The sequence below is a fragment of the Malaclemys terrapin genome, chromosome 2 (assembly GCF_027887155.1).
Source record: "Malaclemys terrapin pileata isolate rMalTer1 chromosome 2, rMalTer1.hap1, whole genome shotgun sequence".
Taxonomy (NCBI): Eukaryota; Metazoa; Chordata; order Testudines; family Emydidae; genus Malaclemys; species Malaclemys terrapin.
The window spans coordinates 20,294,002-20,317,151 of NC_071506.1; positions in this window are offsets into that span (position 1 = coordinate 20,294,002).

Below are 23,150 nucleotides of genomic sequence, written 5' to 3' on the forward strand. Positions count from 1 at the left end.
TCAAGATTCTCTGAAAAAATGCAAATTCCACCTTTTTCCATGGTGGACAGATTTGTATTGTCTATGCTGGTGTTGTGCTCAGCAACTCTGAAAGCGAGGCCTCCTTTAAATTAGGTGTCTAAAGGTGCCTACCTTTAGGCATCTACATTTTACAAGTTTGGCCTTAGTTTCAGGAAATCTGTAAAAGATTAATTTTAACAATTTCTGGCCAACCCTCTTCTCACCCAGCACTTGTGGGCTTGTGAATTAGGCTATTCTCACACACCCAAAAAACTCACACAACTTTCAATCCAACTTAACACCCATTAGAGGATAGCCCTTAGGACTTATACTGCACTGGCAGGGTGATAAACTACAGGCAATATAATCAGAGCCAGTGTGTCTAGTAGTTATAGCAAGGAACCTGAAAATCCTGAGTTCTAATCTTGACATGTAGCTTTGGGTAAATTTCAATTCCTCCATTCTCAGTTTACTCACCTGTAAAATGTGAACAACTAATTACTCATCTCTATCTTGCAAGGATACTATGCAGTCCAGTTTATATTTGCAAAGCATTTTGAAGATGTTTAATACTAAATAGCATTATTTCAAGAAAGAATAGAGGCAGGATGATCTACTGGTTAAAATTCTAGCCTGGAACTTGAGAGACTCAAGTGCAGTTCCCTGTTCTGTTACAGGCACTTAGGACTTGTGTACATGGCACTGTAGACAAGTCTATGGAAGGTGTGAATTACAGAATGCTCTAGCATGTAGCACTCTGACTGCCCTATGTAGACTCTGCTGGAAAAACCAAAAAGGTCTCTAGTTTGCATCAATGTAGCCCTGTTTGAAACAGGACTATGTTACTGTGTACTAGGTACTTTTCAGCTTCCACTAGGACTCTAAACAGGGCAGTTAGAAAGCTACAAGCTAGAGCACTCTGTAATTCACACCCCCTGGAGGGACCGTCTGTGGTGCCATATAGACAAGCCCTTAGTCTCTCAGTGTCTGGGTTCCCCATCTGTAAAATGGGAATATTGACTCTTCCCTACCTCACAGGGGTGTTGTGAGGACAGTGCATTAAAAATTGAGGTCCTCAGCCTTAGGGAGCCACATCAGTACACGATACATCTTTTCTATCTGCTGGATTTTTTTAGTATTCAACTGCTTGCACATTCCAAAGTTGCAGCCTTATTGCTAGGCAAACTACTTCCATCTCAGTGGAACACCAGGACATGACATATATCCAGGTGTTAACTGAAAGTGTTCTAAAAGGACAATCAGGAATGAAGTGATTACAGAGATGGTATTTAAGTAGACATAATTGAACTTCCCAACTTCCCATTAGTGTGAAGGGGGCGGGGTGGGGGACTTCACACTTCTTATTTTAGTGTCTCTGAAGGTTCTTCAAGACAACAGTTTGTCTTTTGGAGGCTCTCATGGTCGGCAGAAGAGCTAACAGTTTCGTTAAAATTAAAGCTTAGATTCTCTAGGATGAGGAAAAAACGAACATGCAAACTCCTCCATTGGAAATGTGCACGTAGCCCTAAATCCTTGGCATTCATGGATTTTCCATTCTTCTCATTTTAAGACATGATCCTCACACTCCCTGACAGGAACTCCTAATTCATTGTCAGAATCCTCAGACCTGTCACTGGCATCACCTGTGTGCTCTAATCTGCCTAAGGGCCCACTGAGCATTATACCCTGCCCAGTGACCTTAGTTAATCCCAGGTTAATGATAGTATATTCTAGTGTTTCTTAAGACATTTGATGGTGACAGTGACTACAATTTAGTGGAATACTTTTGATTCTAAGTGTCATTATTAATACAGGAAAAGGTGAGTGAAACATTTAAACCCTACAGACATGTAACGTAAGCGATAACAAATGAGACTGTCATAATTCAGGCACTAATTCATATGAATGCAGAATTCCACAGTGCTCCAGACTGTGTGGGATACTGAATATAAAACGGTGCTAATGGATTCATTCAGGCAAGCCTATAGATATTGTTATATTGATGGTGTGTGCCCCTGGCTTCATGCAGAACAAAGCCCCACCGTCCCAATAGGGATAGCTAAGACCCCACAGGGCTGGGCCCTTTCTGACCCCCAGTCCCTTCCCTTCCTCTTAAACTTTGTCTCCATTTTTTTTTTTTTTGGAAGGGTGGGAGGCCTCAGTTTCAGATTTTACTCCAGGCCTCCAAAAACCTCTGTGAGGCCCTGCGGTTCTGGTGTCTACATTTTTAAAAGGATGTTGAAAAAACGGCGAGGGTACAGAAAAGAACAACTCTCTGAGACACGTAGAGTTCAATCTGTTGAGGTGATGTGATTAGTGAATAAGTACCTTCACAGGGAGAAAATACCAGGCATTAAAGGGCTCTTTAATCTAGCAGAGACAGTCATAACAATGGCTGGAACACATACAAATTCATATTAGAAATGAGGCCCAAACTTTTAAAAGTGAGGTTGTTTTACCACTGGAACAAACTCCCGGGTCACTGCTTTTCAGGATATAGTTCTCTGCTCTATAGGTGCAGCTTGGTCTCTTTGTCACTAGATCTATAACCTTGCATTTGACTGTATTAAAACACATTTGATTTGAATGGGCCCAGCTTGTCAAGTGATCCTGATCCCTTTGTATAGCTGCCGGTCCTCATCATTATTTACCTTTCTACCAGTCTGCATGTTATCTGCAAATTTAATTAGCCGTGGTTTTATATTTACTAATGAAACTGTTGAATGGCATCGGGTCTAGTACCATTCCCTGCAGAACCCAACAGAAATGACCTAATCCAGTGATGATTCCCCATTGATGACTACTTTGGGATCTGTCCGTTAGCTTGTTCTTAATCCATTTAACATCCACCTTATTGATTCTGTACCGGGCTAGTTTTTAAATCATAGTGTCATGCAATACTAAGTCAAATGCCTTCCAAAAGCCGAAAAATACTCCATCTACACAGTTACCTTCATCTACCAAAACCTAATCTCAAAGAATGAAATCAGGTTTGTCTGACAAGACCTATTTTCCATAAAACCATGTTGACTAGCATTAATCATACTTCTGTTCTTTCTGTATTGATACACATCGGGGGGTGACTCTTTTGAACATGGCTAACAAGAGTGAAAATTCTGCACTTATGTAAACAAAAACATGGTGCCATTTATTCATTGCATATACACACACACACAATAGAAAACATTAGTTAGTCCTAGTAGTAATTACTTAAGGAGTCCAATCTTCAAGCAGCTCTTAATGAAATGTTCTAACCCCACACTCAAATCAATAGTTAGACATAAATGCCCATTTATGCTTCTAAAATTCCAACTGGAGTATCCAGCTGGGCTTTGGGCATCATTTTAAGAAGCCCACATGTGAAAGCTGAGCTCCAAATCCCGGTTTCAAACAATGGTAATTGCATTAATCTTTTTGTATTATATTAGCATAACTGTGCAACTCACTCTTGTTCTCACTGTATCTGTCTTTGTGCCAGAACATTAGCTATTGCAAAGAACAGGTTCATTTGCAGCTGCAGTTCTGTACCCTGCTGTTTCACAACAGCATTAAATAAAGTCTTTATGCCAGCCTCTTTGACTATGGTTTTCAGCTGCTTGCTAATCACCCTCTAGCACATAGGGAACAGGGCAGAAAAGGCAAGGTCACTGTAATTTTATAGTAGGGTAGTACGAAAATGGAAATCATTACCTCTTCCAGAGATTTTAGAGTGGAACTTCTCAACAAGTGAATTGCAGATTTAGGATTTAACTTTACAATTAGGCATGTCCCAAGTACAGCACCCCAGACCACTGGGTCTGATGCAGACTGAGCTAAATTTAAAAGTGATTTAAGTCAGACTCCTTACACACATGAATACTAGCTGTACCTACTCCACCAATGTTTCTCCTTCTTCAGTAGGAGCTGCAGATACTTAGTAGGTAAGTAGAATTGTATGATGGTTAGGGCACTAGGTTGGAATTTAGGAGACCCTGGTTCAGTTTCCTGCCCCTCTACAGACTTTCTGTATGATGTTATGCAAGTCACTTAGTCTCTCTAAATTAGGGTTGCCAACCCTCCCAGTTTCACCAGGAGTCTCACAGAATCAGGCTCTATCTCCTGGAGGCTACTGAAGCAAATCTGGGAGATTTCAGGACGCTAAAAGTCTGGCAGCGCAGCAGGGCTAAGGCAGGTTTCCTACCTGCCCTGGCCCCGCCCCGCTCCCAAAAGCAGCAGGCACATCCCTGCAGCCTCTGGGGTAGGGGAGGAGGTCTCTGTGTGCTGCCCCCACCCTGACTCCACAGTTCCAATTGACTGGGAAGTGTGGTCAATGAGAGCTGCAGGGATGGTGCTAGTGGGCACGGGCAGCGCACAGTGCCTCCTATCCCCCTGCCCCCCCCCCAGGGGCCACAGGGATGTGCTGGCTGCTTCTGGGAGTGGCGCTGGGCCAGGGCAAGCAGGGATACTGCCTTAGTCCCGCTACACCACCGACCGGGAACCACCTGAGGTAAGCGCTGCCCGGCCAGAGCCCGCACCCCTCACCTCGTGCCCCAGCCCTGAACCCCCTCTTGCACCCAAAAGCCCCCTCTTTCACTCCAACCTCCTGCCCCAGGCTCAGCCTGGAGCCCCCTCCCACACCCCAACCCTCTGCCCCAGCCTGGTGAAAATGAGTGGGGGGCGGGAGAGTGAGCGATGGAGGGAAGGGGACGGAGTGAAGGGGGAGGGTGACCTCAGAGAAGGGGCGGGGCAAGGGTGTTTGGGTTTGTGTGATTAGACAGTTGGCAACCCTACTGTAAATAGTGATTAACAGTATTTCCCTATTTCATATGGCTGTTGTGAGGATAAATACATTAAAGATTGTGAGGGATTGTAATGGGGACCATGTCAGTGCCATAGACAGGTGTCCAAAGCTGGACACATCACCATTCTGAGAGTTTGGCCCCCTGTGGCTGCATTATTGTTAAGGTACAGAGAGACTAAATCTAGGGTTACCATACGTCCGGTTTTTCCCGGACATGTCCGGCTTTTCAGCAATCAAACCCCCGTCCGGGGGGAATTGCCGAAAAGCCACACATGTCCGGGAAAATGGCCGGCACTTCCTCTCCTGCTGCAGCTCTGCTCCACTCCCCCTCTCTCAGATTTACAGAGCCAAGCTGCCCGAGCCAGCGCTACTGGCTTCGGGCAGTCCCCCCTGCCTCCGGACCCCGAGCCCCCAGCCAGGCACTTCTCCTACCCGGCTCCAGCTGAGCTGCTCCCGCGGTGCAAGGTCCGGAGGCAGGGGGGGGCTGCCCGAAGCCAGCAGCTCGGCTCTTACATTCTGAGAGGGGAGGAGCAGCTCAGCTGGAGCCCAGGTAGGAGAAGTGGGGTCCAGAGGCAGGGCTGGGGGGTGCTGAGCGGGCCGGGGGGCCGGCGGGGCTGGGGGGTGCTGAGCAGGCCGGGGGATGCTTGGCCGGGGGTCCGGGGGCTGGCAGGGCCAGGGGGTGCTCGGCCAGGGATCGGGGGCCAGGCCGGGGGGTGCTGAGCGGGCCGGGGGGCTGGCGGGGCTGGGGGGTGCTGAGCAGGCCGGGGGATGCTCGGCCGGGGGTCCGGGGGCCAGCGGGGCCAGGGGGTGCTCGGCCGGGGGCCGGCCCAGGCTGGAAATGCCGGGGGGGGGCAGCCTGGGCCGCTCCTCCTCCCCCCACACCCCCCCTTACCTGCTTCAGGCTTCCCGCGAATCAAATGTTCGCGGGAAGCAGGGGAGGGGGCGGAGTTGGGGCGGGGATTTTGAGCAGTGAGCGGAAGGGGGCAGAGTTTGGGGTGGAGCACTCCCAGAAAAAAAAAAAAAAAAAAAAACTCAGTGCCTATGGTTGTGGGTGTAATCAGATGGGCAAGTGACATTATCTGTGTCTTCGTATTATTATGAGTACAAACCTCTGCCACTTATTTGAACCTGTACAGGGGAAGCAGAGAGTGGAAACCTGGTTAAAACAGGGAAGAGTCTGACTCTCATCTCCTGGTGCCTCAGTTATCCATGGGTAACCCACCCTAATGGTGTGGCTCTGTCTCTCCCTCTAGTGCTGGAAAGCATAGAGATTTATGACTGGATTCAGGCTTTCGGGGATGGGTATTTACTTCAGGCAGTAGAGGCTATTGCTTTTAGATCCCAGGAGTCAATCCTGATTTCCAGTGACCCAGCCATACCCACCTTCATGAAGCACTTTGGCGCTCCTTGGACAGCAAATAATTATTACAGCCATATTAGAATCTAACTTCGGGGATTGTCTATTCCTCAAAGCCAAAAATATTACTTCTAGAGTCTATGAGATGAACAAAAAATAATTCTTTAAAAACCTCAAAGATACCTTCATTACAATGACCCCAACCTAGTAATATATACCCCAATTAAGCAAGGTACGTTAGCATATGGCTACCCTTAAGTACGTGAGTAGTTCCAGTGAAATCAATAGTGTACAGTTATTGAAATCCAAGGACTATTTGTATGTGAGACACACCCAAGTACCAAGCTGAAGTAAGACTAAATTACCTATCAGCATAGGTCAGGTGTTCAGTGTACAAATGCATCCATACCACAATTAGCAGAATTGAGAGAAGTGTCTGTCTTAGGGCTTGTCTATATTTACGCGCTGGTTCGGCGGCAAGCAATCCAACTTCTGGGTTCAATTTATCGCGTCTTGTCTGGACGCGATAAATCGAACCCAGAAGTGCTCCCCGTCGACTCCGGTAATCCTGCTCGGCGCGAGGAGTACGCAGAGACGACGGGGGAGCCTGCCTGCCGCGTCTGGACTGCGGTAAGTTCTAACAAAGGTACGTCAACTTCAGCTACGTTATTCACGTAGCTGAAGTTGCGTACCTTAGTTCGAATTGGGGGGTTAGTGTGACCAGGCCTTAGTTAGCACGAAAATTACACAGCTCCCCCGGGGAGCTATAAGTTCTGATCCCTACTTTGCTCTAAACAAGTAATTATTACTTTGTATTTGGGTTTGCAATAAGGGAGCCTTCTGTGAAAAAAATATCTTGGGATGATAGAATCTAGCCCTGCAGGTTTCCTGGGGCATCACATTATGCTTTAGTTATAGAAGTAACGGTTTGAAATTACCCTTCGCTCTACTGTGTGTGAGTGTGTGAGAGAGAGATTACATGAATTCTCTTGTCTCAAATTGGGTTTTCAAGCCATCTCCTCCCAGATAACTTTTTCTATATTAAATATCACACCAAGGTGTGAGCATCAGAGACGGGTTAGAGCATTCATCTGGTCAGCTTGGACACTTGAGGCTATCTGCTCTGGCCAAGGGAACTATATTATCACATATCTATCAAGTAGCATGCGGAAAGAATTCTTGATAGAAGCACCTTAACGTGGCCCCCAAACACTCCACACAGGGACTAGAATTCTGGATTTCCTATTGGATTTTGGCCCATACTGTTTGGGCTGAATTATAATTCTAGAACAAGAGAACACAAGGAACGAGTGCTGTGCTGGAAGATACTATGCATGCATAATGGGCACCCAGGGGAGCATGCTATACAATGGCCCTTCCTTACCCTTTAAGCAAGCTCTACCAGCACACCCAGCCTAATACTGTCAGGGCTCGTCTCTGTACAGGGGAGCAGCAGATGGGGACCCGGCCCAGGATTCTACAGCATGGAGCCTTACAGGCTCCAGCTCTCCCACTTAAGTACTTTGCAGTTAGATTATAGCTGCTTCCTGCATGGTGGATTGGGGAGAGGATCTTTTATCTTCTCCTCTCCTGTATCAGCACCACCTCAGCCATAATTTGCCCTTAGTGGGTAATTTTTGGAGGGGCCCGCATCAGGCACCAAATGTGTACAGCATGGATAGTGGGACTGAAAAAATGAGAAAGCAAGGTTTAAAACTAATCCTGAAGAAAAAGTAAGGTATAAACAAAGCTCCAGTGGACTCCTTTGTGGTAGGGCTCTTTCTACTTTATCTTAGTATAATAATCATTTATTAATCGAGAGAAAGGCAGCTGAAAGCCAGGGGCACAGTAAGTAATGCATTGCCTCAGTTTTGTACCATATGCATCATATGGATGTTAAAAGAAAGGAACCCTTTCTATCACACACCAGAAGTAAAATTAAGCAGGGAATGTACAGGAGCTTAACAGTGACTAACAAGTGAGGCTAGTCCACTGGGAAACTCTATCCTGGGATGCAGTATCTCCAAAAAAGATTTGGGGATCATGGTGGATAATCAGTTGAAAATGACGCATGATGCATGACGCTAAGGCCAAAAGAGCTAATGCGATCCTGGGATGCATAAATGGGAATTTTGAGTAGGAGTAGAGAGGGTATTTTACCTCTGCATTGGGCACTGGTATGATCACTGCAGGAATCCTGTGCCACACTTTAATGACTTCCACAATTCAAGGAGGATGTTGATAAATTGGAGAGGCTTCAGAGAAGAGCCACAAGAATGATTAAAGGATTAAAAAATATGCCTTATAGTGACAGACTCAGAGAGCTCAATCTAGTTAGTTTAACAAAGAGAAGGTTAAGGGGTGAGTTGAATACAGTCTATAAATACTGTGACAAAGTTCCTCCTCTATCTTGGTGGGTCCTGCGCTTATTGGCAGATTTTCTTGCCTCAGAGATTCACCACATGGGTTGCAGAACAGCCCAGAGACCTTCCCCCCCTGGGAGAACCCACAGTCCAAGTCAATTGGGAGGGAACCCAGGCCCACCCTCTACTCCAGGTTCCAGCCCAGGGCCCTGTGGACTGCAACTGTCTATAATGCCTCCTGTAACAGCTGCATGACAGCTACAACTCCCTGGGCTACTTCCCCATGGCCTCCTCCAAACACCTTCCTTATTCTCACCACAGGACCTTCCTCTTGGTGTCTGATAACGCTTGTGCTCCTCAATCCTCCAGCAGTTCACGCTCAGCTTCTTGCTCCCAGCTCCTCATACTCCCACCACAAACTGGGTGAGCTCCTTTTTAAAACCCAGGTGCCCTGATTAGCCTGACTTAATTGATTCTAGAAGCTTCTTCTTAATTGGCTCCAGGTGTCCTAATTAGCCTGCCTGCCTTAACTGGTTCTAGCAGGTTCCTGATTACTCTAGTGCAGCCCCTGCTCTGGTCACTCAGGGAACAGAAAACTACTCATCCAGTGACCAGCATATTTGCCCTCTACCAGACTCCTGTACCCCACTGGTCTGGGTCTGTCACAGTACCAACATGGGGAGCAAATATTTAATAATGGGCTCTTCAGTTGGAAGTTGAAGCTAGACAACCCGAGACTGGAAATAAGATGTAAATGTTTAACGGGGAGGGTAATTAATGTTTCCACTGGGGTCAATCAGGAATAACACCAACAAAGTCAATGGAGTTATGCCAGTGTATATTAAAGATTAGAGAGAATATTTTTGGCTGTATATGTTCACAAAGGAAAGTTAAGCAGTTTCTCATTATATGGAGAAAAATCTTAACTTGCCTCTGTGTCCCTATTTCTTCTACCCTTCCCCCCACCACACACACACACACACACACACCCTTACGTTGTGAATTTCACAGCTAGTGCATCTTTGTTTCCTAAAGACATAAGTGAGTAAAGTGGCACAGTCTGAGCAATAGATAGAAACATCTGCTTCTCTCCTCTTGGTTTTGAAGCAGCCTCCTCAGGCATATCATCTAATGCAGTCATTCTGAAAGAGGTCATTCTTCTCATTTAAGCTCTTAAAATACTGTAGCCTCTATCTTGGATAAGAAAACACTCGGAGAAGAGAAGAAAAAAAATAAGATCATTATGCTACGTCTCTTATGGAAAGTCTGGAGGAATGATCAGAGAGGATTGTGAATTAAGGAGCATACGCCCTTAAAAAAAAATGAAGTGATGCAGCAGCCATCATCTTGGATTCTCCTTTTAAAGTTTCACCACAGTCGCTAAGCTTAAGGATCAAAAGTAATTGTATTATCTTCCTGTTAGAGAAAAGCAAAGCAATTTGGTCTTTGATGTTTCAGCGTCTCATGACGCCTCTTCTGCCTACCCTCAGGACAGATCCTGTATGGTGCGGGGAGCCTTCCAAGAAGACCTCAGTACCTCACAGGATTGGGACCTTTTCAGGGCCAGAGCATAGGAGTCACATTATTTTGGCTAGTTCAAGGGAGGAAGGTTGATCTTGTGGTTATGGCACTAGACTGGGACTCAGGAGATATAGATTCAAATCCTGACTATGCCACTGGTATCCTGTGCCATCTTAGACAAGTCACTTAACCTGTCTGTACTTCAGTTCCCCGTCTTTACGTCAGAGATAATAATACTTTCCTTCTTCAACCTTTGTCTATTTAGATTACAATCCTTTTGGGGCAAGGACTGTCTCTTACTGTGTTTGTGCTCCTTAGCACAACCGGGCCCTGATCTCAGTTATTCCCTCTAGTTGCTGCCATAAAGCAAATAATAATAATATTCTGAATTTCTCTTGCCTGTATCAGCCCTAATATAGGTTCAATCCTGCAGTCCCTGCACAGTAAAACTACTAAGATCAGGCAAAAAGGGACTCTTTGGGGACTGCTAGCCCTGCTAAGGAATATTCAACACGTACTTCTATGCTGATCTAAAGGGTTCTCATTTCTCTCCCTGGTTTATGAATTACAGTGCTCGCAAACAGCCTTTTCATTGTTTGCAGAAGAGAGCATCAAGATTTAAAACATGTGCATTGCCTGCTGGTTTTACCTTTATATATCAAATCAAAAAAACACCAAAGTAAAATAATCCAGCAAGGGACAAATTGAACACGTGGATGCACACATGTGACTTCACTGGGAGATGATACAGTGTACAAAGGCAGAATTTGGACAGATCTGTGGATTATAGAGCACAGACACTTTGAGGTTTAATGCTTTATTTGTGGGTTTGCATAGATGCTACTGTGATCTCAGTTTGTAAGATGAAGAACAGGAGTACTTGTGGCACCTTAGAGACTAACAAATTTATTAGAGCATAAGCTTTCGTGGACTACAGCCCACTTCTTCGGATGCATATAGAATGGAACATATAATGAGGAGATATATATACACACACATACAGAGAGCATAAACAGGTGGGAGTTGTCTTACCAACTCTGAGAGACCAATTAATTAAGAGAAAAAAAAACTTTTGAAGTGATAATCAAGCTAGCCACAGACAGTGTGATAAGAAGTGAGAGAGTACTTACAAGGGGAGATAGAGTCAATGTTTGTAATGGCTCAGCCATTCCCAGTCCTTATTCAAACCGGAGTTGATTGTGTCTAGTTTGCATATCAATTCTAGCTCTGCAGTCTCTCTTTGGAGTCTGTTTTTGAAGTTTTTCTGTTGTAATATAGCCACCCGCAGGTCCTCACACACAACTATTTCACATTTGGGGACAATATATACCTTCAAGTCAGCGGCACTGCTATGGGTACCCGCATGGCCCCACAATATGCCAACATTTTTATGGCTGACTTAGAACAACGCTTCCTTAGCTCTCGTCCCCTAACGCCTCTACTCTACTTGCGCTACATTGATGACATCTTCATCATCTGGACCCATGGAAAAGAAGCCCTTGAGGAATTTCACCATGATTTCAATAATTTCCATCCCACCATCAACCTCAGCCTAGATCAATCCACACAAGCGGTCCATTTCCTGGACACTACTGTGCTAATAAGCGATGGTCACATCAATACCACCCTATACCGGAAACCTACTGACCGCTACACTTACCTACATGCCTCCAGCTTCCATCCAGGACACACCACACGATCCATTGTCTACAGCCAAGCTCTAAGATATAACCGCATTTGCTCCAATCCCTCGGATAGAGACAAGCACCTACAAGATCTCTATCAAGCATTCTTAAAACTACAATACCCACCTGCTGAAGTGAAAAAACAGATTGACAGAGCCAGACGAGTACCCAGAAGTCACCTCCTACAAGACAGGCCCAACAAAGAAAATAACAGAACACCACTAGCTGTCACCTTCAGCCCCCAACTAAAACCTCTCCAGCGCATCATCAAAAATCTACAACCTATCCTGAAAGATGATCCTTTACTCTCACAGATCTTGGGAGACAGACCTGTCCTCGCTTACAGACAACCCCCCAACCTAAAGCAAATACTCACCAGCAACCACACATCACTGAACAAAACCACTAACCCAGGAACCTATCCTTGTAACAAACCCCGATGCCAACTCTGTCCACATATCTATTCAAGTGACATCATCATAGGACCTAATCACATCAGCCATACCATCAGGGGCTCGTTCACCTGCACATCTACCAATGTGATATATGTCATCATGTGCCAGCAATGCCCCTCTGCCATGTACATTGGCCAAACCGGACAGTCTCTACGCAAAAGAATTAATGGACACAAATCTGACATCAGGAATCAAAATACTCAAAAACCAGTGGGAGAACACTTTAACCTGTCTGGTCATTCAGTGACAGACCTGCAGGTGGCTATATTACAACAGAAAAACTTCAAAAACAGACTCCAAAGAGAGACTGCAGAGCTAGAATTGATGTGCAAACTAGACACAATCAACTCCGGTTTGAATAAGGACTGGGAATGGCTGAGCCATTACAAACATTGACTCTATCTCCCCTTGTAAGTACTCTCACATTTCTTATCACACTGTCTGTACTCGGCTAGCTTGATTATCACTTCAAAAGTTTTTTTTTTCTCTTAATTAATTGGCCTCTCAGAGTTGGTAAGACAACTCCCACCTGTTTATGCTCTCTGTATGTGTGTATATATATCTCCTCATTATATGTTCCATTCTATATGCATCCGAAGAAGTGGGCTGTAGTCCACGAAAGCTTATGCTCTAATAAATTTGTTAGTCTCTAAGGTGCCACAAGTACTCCTGTTCTTCTTTTTGCGGATACAGACTAACACGGCTGTTACTCTGAAGTTTGTAAGATGTTTGCAGGGATAGAATTTAAAAGTCCATGTAATTTCCACACAAATACCTAATGTGCACACACATATTTGTATTTCTCTCACACACCCTGTGGCAGGGCAGGGGTAAAACCCCCCTGAAAGCCCTGCCAAAATGCTGGCTGCAGCCTGCTCTCTGGCCAGGTGTAGAGATGCAGGTACTCAGCAGGGAGCCCAGCTGCAAGCCCTAAGGAGGGCTGGTTCAGAGGAACATACTGAGCTAAGTAGTGACAGCTGGGCTGGAGCAGGAGAGGGCTATAAAAGCCCTGGGCAACCCTTAATGGGGAGGCTAGCCTGGGAGGAGACAGGAGGGCATGATCTCTGTCTCCTTACCAATAAGGAAGCCTCAAGGGCCAGTAGACCCTGGGGAGGGTCTGTGGGGCACTAACTGTTGGGGATCTGGGAACTGCACAGGCACTGTATATATAGACACTTGGGTGATCCAACAAAAGAAGGCGTGGAAGGCTCTTTATAATACCAGCCTAAACACAGGCTGCAGGCCCAAAAGTGGGAGAGCCTGCTCCAACCCTGTGACACACCCACATACAGTTATGTGCATTTGCCCTGCTGATGTTGGGGAACTTGCAGGGGATTGTGGCATTTGCCTCTGCACTACTCTCTCCCCACCTTTTGCCTCCAATAAAAGCACAGCACCTAGAGCAGTGGCTCTACCTTTCCAGACTACTGTACCCCTTTCATAAGTCTGATTTGTCTTGTGTGCCCCCAAGTTTCACCTCATTTAAAAACTACTGGCTTTCAAAATCAAACATAAAAATACAAAAAGTGTCACAGCACACTATGACTGAAAATTGGTTTACTTTCTCATTTTTACCATATCATTATCAAATCAATCAATTGGAATATAAATAGTGTACTTACATTTCAGTGTAAAGTATATAGAGCAGTATAAATAAGCCATTGTCTGTAAGAAATTTGAGTTTGTACTGACTTCGCTAGTGCCTTTTCTGTAGTCTGCTGTAAAAGTAGGCAAATATCTAGATGAGTTGATGTACCCCCTAGAAGACTTCTGCATACCCCCTGCGCTACGCATACCCCTGGTTGAGAACTGCTGACCTAAAGAAACTGCCGCAAACTCCCGGTAACAGGTTCGTCATCTCCAGAGCCTCCCCCAATGGGCCTTTCAGGCACCCTGCCCTCAAATCTATCTACCCAGGTGTGACGTTATCGACAAACTGGGACCGTACAGATAATTTTTGCAACCAAGTTCCTGTAGTGGCACCAAATCTTGTATAAAGGGGGTCAAATAAGGTGCCTAAGACAAGGTTATGGTTTGCTGGTTATGATTATGCTCTCTGTATGCATATATCATGTTTGTATTTAAAGTTATAAGTATTGGCTCTATACTGTCTGTATTTCAAACTTGTGCTATTCTTTTGGGTGACACCAGACAATTTGGCATCAGCACTGCCATTAAGGACCATCAGGTATACAAACGACCCATTGAAAGAAGGCAGATACACCTTGTGACTCAGCAAGGCACGCAGGGACATGCCTATGGACAAAACTCTAAGGTTTTTTCATGCCATATGCTGGAATGCTTGTCTTTGGGACAAAGAAAGCAGAGACCACATGGCAAGATACTATAAAAGTCTGATGCATGTCCTCCATCTTGTCTTCAATCCTGCTTCTTACCTCTGGAACTGACCCAAAGGAACCCTCCTACCAACAGTACAAGAAGAAGAACTCTGCGTGGACTCCTCCTGACGGTCGAAATGACAGACTGGATCTCTACATAGAGTGCTTCCTCAGACGTGCACAGGCTGAAATTGTTGACAAACAACATCACTTGTCCCATAACCTCAGCCGTACAGAACGCAATGCCATCCACAGCCTCAGAAACAACTCTGACATTATCAACAAAGGGGCTGACAAAGGAGGTGCTGTAGTCATAATGAACAGATCGGATTATGAACACGAGGCTGCCAGGCAACTCTCCAAGACCACATTCTACAGGCCACTATCCTCTGATCCCACTGAGGAATACCAAAAGAAACTACACCATCTGCTCAAGAAATTCCCAGCTACAGTACGGGAACAAATCTACATGGACACAGCCCCAGAATCCCGACCAGGGGTATTCTATCTGCTACCCAAGATCCATAAACCTGGAAACCCTGGACACCCCATCATCTCAGGCATTGGCACTCTTACAGCAGGATTATCTGGCTATTTGGACTCTCTCCTCAGACCCTACGCTACCATCACTCCCAACTATCTTCGAGACACCACCGACTTCCTGAGGAAACTACAATGCATTGATGTTCTTCCTGAAAACACCATCCTGGCCACCATGGATGTAGAAGCACTTTACATCAACATTCCACATGAGGATGGACTACAAGCTGTCAGGAACAGTATCCCTGATGAGGCCACAGCACGCCTGGTGGCTGAGCTTTGTGACTTTGTCCTCACCCACAACCACTTCAGATTTGGGGACAACTTATACCTTCAAGTCAGTGGCACTGTATGGGTACCCGCATGGCCCCACAGTATGCCAACATTTTTATGGCTGACTTAGAACAATGCTTGCTCAGCTCTCGTCCCCTAGTGCCCCTCCTCTACTTGCACTACATTGATGACATCTTCATCATATGGACCCACGGAAAGGAGGCCCTTGAAGAATTCCACCTGGACTTCAACAATTTCCACCCCACCATCAACCTCAGCCTGGACCAGTCCACACAAGAGATCCACTTCCTGGACACTACAGTGCAAATAAGTGATGGTCACATAAACACCACCCTATACCGGAAACCTACTGACCACTATACGTACCTACATGCCTCCAGCTTCCATCCAAGACACATCACACGATCCATTGTCTACAGCCAAGCCCTAAGATACAACCGAATTTGCTCCAACCCCTCAGACAAAGACAAACACCTACAAGATCTTTATCAAGCATTCGTAAAACTACAATACCCACCTGGGGAAGTGAGGAAACAGATTGACAGAGCTAGAAGGGTACCCAGAAATCACCTACTACATGAAGGCCCAACAAGGACAATAACAGAACACCACTGGCCATCACATACAGCCCCCAGCTAAAACCTTTCCAGCGCATTATTCACGATCTACAACCTATCCTGGAAAATGATCCCTCACTCTCACAGACCTTGGGAGGCAGGCCAGTCCTCGCTTACAGACAACCCCCCAACCTGAAGCAAATACTCACCAGCAACTACACACCACACCACAGAAACACCAACCCAGGAACCAATCCCTGTAGCAAACCTCGTTGCCTACTCTGTCCCCATATCTATTCTGGCGACACCATCAGAGGACCCAACCACATCAGCCACACCGTCAAGGGCTCATTCACCTACACATCTACTAATGTTATATATGCCATCATGTGCCAGCAATGCCCTCTGCCATGTACATCGGCCAAACCGAACAGTCGCTCCACAAAAGAATAAATGGACACAAATCGGACATCAGGAATGGTAACATACATAAGCCAGTAAGTGAACACTTCAATCTCCCTGGTCATTCTATTACAGATTTAAAAGTCACTATCATTGAACAAAAAAACTTCAGAAACAGACTTCAAAGAGAAACAGCAGAACTAAAATTCATTTGCAAATTTAACACCATTAATCTGGGCTTGAATAGGGACTGGGAGTGGCTGGCTCATTACAGAAGCAGCTTTTCCTCTCCTGGAATTGACACCTCCTCATCTATTATTGGGAGTGGACTACATCCACCCTGATTGAATTGGCCCTGTCAACACTGGTTCTCCACTTGTGAAGTAACTCTCTGCTCTCCATGTGTCAGTATATAATGCCTGCATCTGTAACTTTCACTCTATGCATCTGAAGAAGTGAGGTTTTTACCCATGAAAGCTTATGCCCAAATAAATCCGTTAGTCTTTAAGGTGCCACCAGACTCCTTGTTGTTTTTACCTCTGGAGGGACTTTGCTAAAAACTGAAGCTCTGAAACAAAGGACTGAATGACCCATCCCAGCAGTGGATGTACCACAGAGACTTGATTTGAACCTGCAGTTTATTCTATCACTGCTACAAGCCTGAACCAAGAACTTTGCCATTACTGTATGTAATTGATTCCATTTAACCAATTCTAGCTCTCATCTATATCTTTTTCCTTTTATGAATAAACCTTTAGATTCTAAAGGATTGGCAATGGCGTGATTTGTGGGCAAGATCTGATTTGTATATTGACCTGGGTCTGGGGTTTGGTCCTTTGGGATCGAGAGAACCGCTTTTCTTTTATTGGGTATTGGTTTTCATAACCATTTATCCCCATAACGAGTGGCACTGGTGGTGATACTGGAAAACTGGAGTGTCTAAGGAAATTGCTTGTGTGACCCGTGGTTAGCCAGCGGGGTAAAACAAAAGTCCTCTGGCTGGCTGGGTTTGCTTTAGAGGTGGGAAAACCCCAGCCTTGGGCTGTAACTGCCCTGCTTTAAGCAATTAGTCCTGAACTGGCCCTGTCAGTTGGGTCCCGCCAGAACCAGCATCGATAGACCAGGTCTCTTCAAACTCCACACTGACTTTTTACTTGGCTAATAACAAACTGTTTTATTATTTTGAATAATCTGTGAGAATAAAGTCTTCAAAGTCCAAACCAGGCATTCCAGCCTACAGCCTTTCCCTGCTTTGGCAGACCAGTCCTGAGCCCTACCTTGCTGGAGTATTTTCTCCCCTGGAATCATAGGGTCTCCTGCAGAAGACCTTATTCCTCCCCTCTGCAGCCCTCAGCCCCTAAGGAAGTCCATCACCACCCCATATCTCACTACCTGGGACTCTCCCTTATCTATCCCAGAGGCCTGATTGAGTTACATGACCCATTTTTCCCATCTGGTGAGGGGACAAGTTATCTCCACCTGATAAACCTAAGACCCACCTCCTCTTAAAAGGCCAATTGCTTGTGACTCTCCCCTATCTCTGTTGCAGGGTTAGATCTTCCACTCTGCAAAAGAATGAGTTAGCAACACAACTGGGTCATCCATTTGCAACAAATCATTGTTTGTTTTATTATTAAACAAAATTTGGCCCTTTTCACTCATCGTAAAAAAAATAAAGTGATATTTGACTTTTTTTGGGGGGGTAATTTTTGCTGAAAAGTTTAGACACAAAATTTTCACCCTGATGGTTGTTTGACTAACTGCTTTAATTTCATTAACTTTTGACTGATCATTTGCCTTCATGGGGGGGTGGGGACAAATCTTGGACCAAGTTGAGATGATAGGAGTTTTTCCATGAACTTCAACGGGGCCAGGATTCACCCCAGGGGATTTCCACTTGCATCGAAAAAGAGAAAGTTTGCAGTGCTGCCAACACATGGTTTTATCACTAGTCTGATGCTCTTTGGTGTTTCCTTAAAGCTCCAGCTCTTGGAGTTTGAGTATGTGAGTATCTCAGCTTTCATTTAAAATAATGAGCTGTTCTTGCTTTCTTAGTTGTGGAGAAAAGTTTGGAAATACAAACCCTAAAGGCTTAGAAGCCAGAGGGAAAATAAAATGAACCTAAAATGTAATCTCTTAGAAAAAAACACAATCTCATGAATTTTTAAACCAAGTTCACTAGAGACACAAGGTGGGTGAAATAATATCTTTTATTGGACCAACTTAAGTTGGACCTACTTTTTCTCTCTAATATCCTGAGACCGACATAGAATCATTGGATTAGAAGGGAGCACAAGGATCATCTAGTCTAACCCCCTGCCAAGATCCAGGATTTGTTCTGTCTAAACCATCCAAGACAGATGGCTATCAAGACTCCTTTTGAAAACCTTGAGTGAAGGAGCTTCCACAACTTCCCCAGACAGTTTGTTACAGCGTCCTACTGTTCTTACACTTAGGAAGCTTTTCCTGAGATTTAATCTAAATCTACTATGTTGTAATTTGAATCCATTGCCTCTTGTCCTGCCCTCTGTGGCAAGAGGGCAATTTTTCTCCATCTTTTTTATGGCAGCCTTTCAAGTCTTTGAAAACTGCTATCTTGTCCCACCCCATTATCTCCTCTTTTCCAAACTAAACATACCCACCTCCTTTAGCCTTTGCACATTCCAGCTTGCATTTCAGCCCTTTGATCATCTTTGTCACTTGCCTTTGGATCGTTTCCAGTTTTGCTACATCATTTATATACAGCAGTGACCAAACCTGGACACAGTACTCCAGCTGAGGCCTACCCACTGCCAAGTAGAGCAATATTATCACCTCCCATGACTTGCATGCTATGCCTCTTGTTAATGCAACCCAAAATTGCATTTGCTTTTTTTTTTCAAAAGCGTCGCATTGCTGATTCATGTTGAGGTTGTGATCCACCACAACTCCCAGGTCCTTCTCAGCAGTGCTGCTGTCAAGCCAGTTATCCCCCATTCTGAATATAGCAGAAGGGTATACTACTGATCACCTGACCAGGATGATGATAATGACTATGAAATGCTTAAGGAAATTAGAGAGTTTTTTTATTTTTATAGCCTCAATAATAATGGGGAATTTCAATTATCCCCATGTGACATTATCTGATTAAAATAGTACCATATAGATCATTGTTGCTACCACTGTTATGTACTTGCTACAAATCTTGTACAAAATGTGGAATATAAGATGTCTTTGGAAAGGTTATGATTTGCTGAATATGGTTATGCCATTGTTATGCATGTATCATTTTTGTATTTGAAGTTATGAGTATTGGCTCTATACCTGTATTTCAAATGTTTGCTCTGGAGTAACGCCCACAAGGTAGTTAGCCAGCACATCTTGAAGGGACTATTCAAATTAAGTGGCTCATCAAGGGACACTTAACTCACAATGGAGCAGGGAGCCGCCCATCTACACTGAATGGACTTTCCTGAGGATGTTCCATCTGAAGTATAGGTAATGGCCACTGCTGTGACTAAGCAAAATTATGCATGGACATGTGACTTGCCCATGTGACACCAAACCCCATATTGTCACCTGTAATTTTCCACTAGCTGTGCTGAGGGCTTAGTTTGAAATAATGGGTTTCCCACCACATGGCTGAAGCTATAAAAGGCCCTGGAAACACCTCCATTTTGCCTCTTTCCTGCTCAAAGCTCTGGACTATGGATTTATACTAATGGGAGCATTCTAACCAAGAGACTGCTTTCAATGATTTGGAAGCAGCCAGAGACTCGACTTAAGCCAGCAGTTTACTCCATCACTGCTACAAGCCTGAATCAAGAACTTTGCATTTATTGTATGTATTTGATTCCTTTAACCAATTTTAACTCTCATCTTTCTTTCTTTTTATAAATAAACGTTTAGATTTTAGATACTAAAGGATTGGCATCAGCGTGATTTTTGGGTAAGATCTGATTTATATATTGACCTGGGTCTGTGGCTGGTCCTTTGGGATCAGAAGAACCTTTTATTTGATGAGACTGGTCGTAAAGAACCACTCATCTTTAAATCCAGTATTTTTGGTGGTGATACAAGAACTGGAATATCTAAGGAAACTGGTTTCCTGACTTCTTGTTGGCCAGTATGGTGAGACAGAAGTTTACTTTTGTTGCTGGTTTGGTATATCTCATGGGAGAATAACCTCCAGTTTTGGGGTGTGTCTGCCCTATTTCTCAACAGTTTGTCCTGAATTTGGTATTCTCAGTTGTGACCCACAAAGACACGGTTACCTGTACCCATATGTACATGTACCACTGGGTACATTTCACCTCAGGATGGAATGCAGAGAAAGTTTCTTGACGTCTTAAATGACTGCTTCTTAGAGCAGCTAGTCCTAGAATGCACAAGAGCACAGGCAATTCTTGATTTAGTCCTAAGTGGAGCACAGGATCTGATCCAAGAGGTGCATATAACTGAACCACTTGGTACTAGTGACCATAACATAATAAAATTTAACATCCCTGTGGGTAAAACACCTAAGCAGCCCACCACAGTAGCATTTGATTTGAGAAAGGAAAACTACACAAAAATGAAGAAGTTAGATAAACAGAAATAAAAAGCTACAGCGCCAAAAGTTAAATCCCTGCAAGCTGTATGGAAACTTTTTCAAGACAACATAGAGGCTCAATTTAAATGTATACCCCAACTTAAAAAACTCAATAAGAGGGCCAAAAAAGAGCCACCATGGCTAAACAACAAAGTAAAAGAAGCAGTGAGGCAAAAAGGCATCCTTTAAAAAGTGGCAGTTAAATCCTTGTGAGGAAAATAGAATGGAGCATAAATTCTGGCATATGAAGTGTAAAAATACAATTAGGAAGGCCAAAAAAGAATTTGAAGAACAGCTAGCCAAAGACTCAAAAAGTAACAGCAAAAAATTTTTTTTAAAGTATATCAGAAACAGGAAGTCTGCTAAACAACCGGTGTGCCACTGAACGTTCGAGATGCTAAAGGAGCACTCAAGGAAGATAAGGCCATTGAGAAGAAGCTAAATGAATTTGTTGCCTCAGTTTTCACAGCTAAGGATGTGAGGGAGATTCCACAACCTGAGCCATTCTTTTTAGGTGACAGATCTGAGGAACTGTCCCAGATTGACGTGTCATTAGAGGACGTTTTGAAACAAATTGATAAATTAAACAGTAATAAGTCACCAGGACCAGATGGTATTCACCCAAAAGTTCTGAAGGAACTCAAATGTGAAATTGCAGAACTATTAACTATGGTATGTAACCTATCATTTAAATCAGCTTCTGTGCCAGATGACTGATGGATAGCTAATGTGATGCCAATTTTTTAAAAAGGCTCCAGAGAAGATCCTGGCAATTACATGCTTGCAAGCCTAACTTCAGTATCAGGCAAACTGGTTGAAACTATAAGAGCAGAATTATCAGACACATATCATGTTCATCAGTATTTCTTCACACAACTGCACAGCAAATCCATGGAACTCTTTGCCAGAGAATGTTGTGAAGGCAGGGAAGTTCTTCAAAAGAAGAACTAGATAAATTCATGGAGGATAAGTCCATCAAAGGTTATTAGCCAGGATGGGCAGGGATGGTGTCCCTAGCCTCTGTTTGCCAGAAGCTGGGAATGGGCAACAGAGGATGGATCACTTGATGATTACCTGCTCTGTTCAGTCCCTCTGGGGCACCGGGCATTGGCCACTGTTGGAAGACAGGATATTGGGCTAGATGGACCTTCGGCCATACTGGGTCAGACCTTTCTTATCTTTGTTTGGGAAGATTCAACATGTTTTTTTAAAAAAGGGAAATCATGCTTCACCAATCTACTAGAATTCTTTGAGAGGGCCAACAAGCATGTAGACAAGGGTCATCCAGTGACTATAGTATACTTGGATTTTCAGAAGCCTTTCACAGGGTCCCTCATCAAAGGCTCTTAAGCAAAGCAAGATATCATGGGATAAAAGAGAAGGTCTTCTCATGGGTCAGTTACTGGTTAAAAGATAGGAAACAAAGGGTAGGAATAAATGGTCAGTTTTCAGAATGGAGAGTGGTAAATAGTGGTGTCCCCCAGGGGTCTATACTGGGCCCAGTCCTATTCAACATATTCATAAATGATCTGGAAAAAGGGGTAAACAGTGAGGTGGCAAAATTTGCAGATGATACAAAAGATTACTACTCCAGATAGTTAAGTCCAAAGCAGATTGTGAAGAGTTACAAAAGGATTTCACAAAACTGGATGACTGGGCAACAAAATGGCTGATTGCTTTCTATGATGAGATAACTGGCTCTGTGGATATGGGGAAAATGGTGGATGTGATATATCTTGACTTTAGCAAAGCTTTGGATATGGTCTACCACAATATTCTTGCCAGCAAGTTAAAGAAGTATGGATTGGATGAATGGACTATAAGGTGGATAGAAAGCTGGCTAGATTGTCGGGCTCAAAAGGTAGTGATCAACAGCTCGATATCTAGTTGGCAGCCGGTATTAAGCGGAATGCCCCAGGGTTTGGTCCGGGGCTGATTTTGTTCAACATCTTTATTAATGATCTGGATGATGGGATGAATTGCACCCTCAGCAAATTCACAGAGGACACTAAGCTGGGGGGAGAGGTAGATATGCTGGAGGGTAGGGATAGAGTCTGGAGTCACCGAGACAAATTGGAGGATTGGGCCAAAAGAAATTGGACTGTGAACTGGCTGGCTAAGCAGCAGTTCTGCAGAAAAGGACCCAGGGATTACAGTGGACGAGAAGCTGTATATGAGTCAGAAGTGTGCCCTTGTTGCCAAAAAGGCCAAGGGCATATTAGGCTGTATTAGTAGGAGCATTGGCAGCAGATCAAGGGAAGTGATTATTCCCCTCTATTCAGCGCTG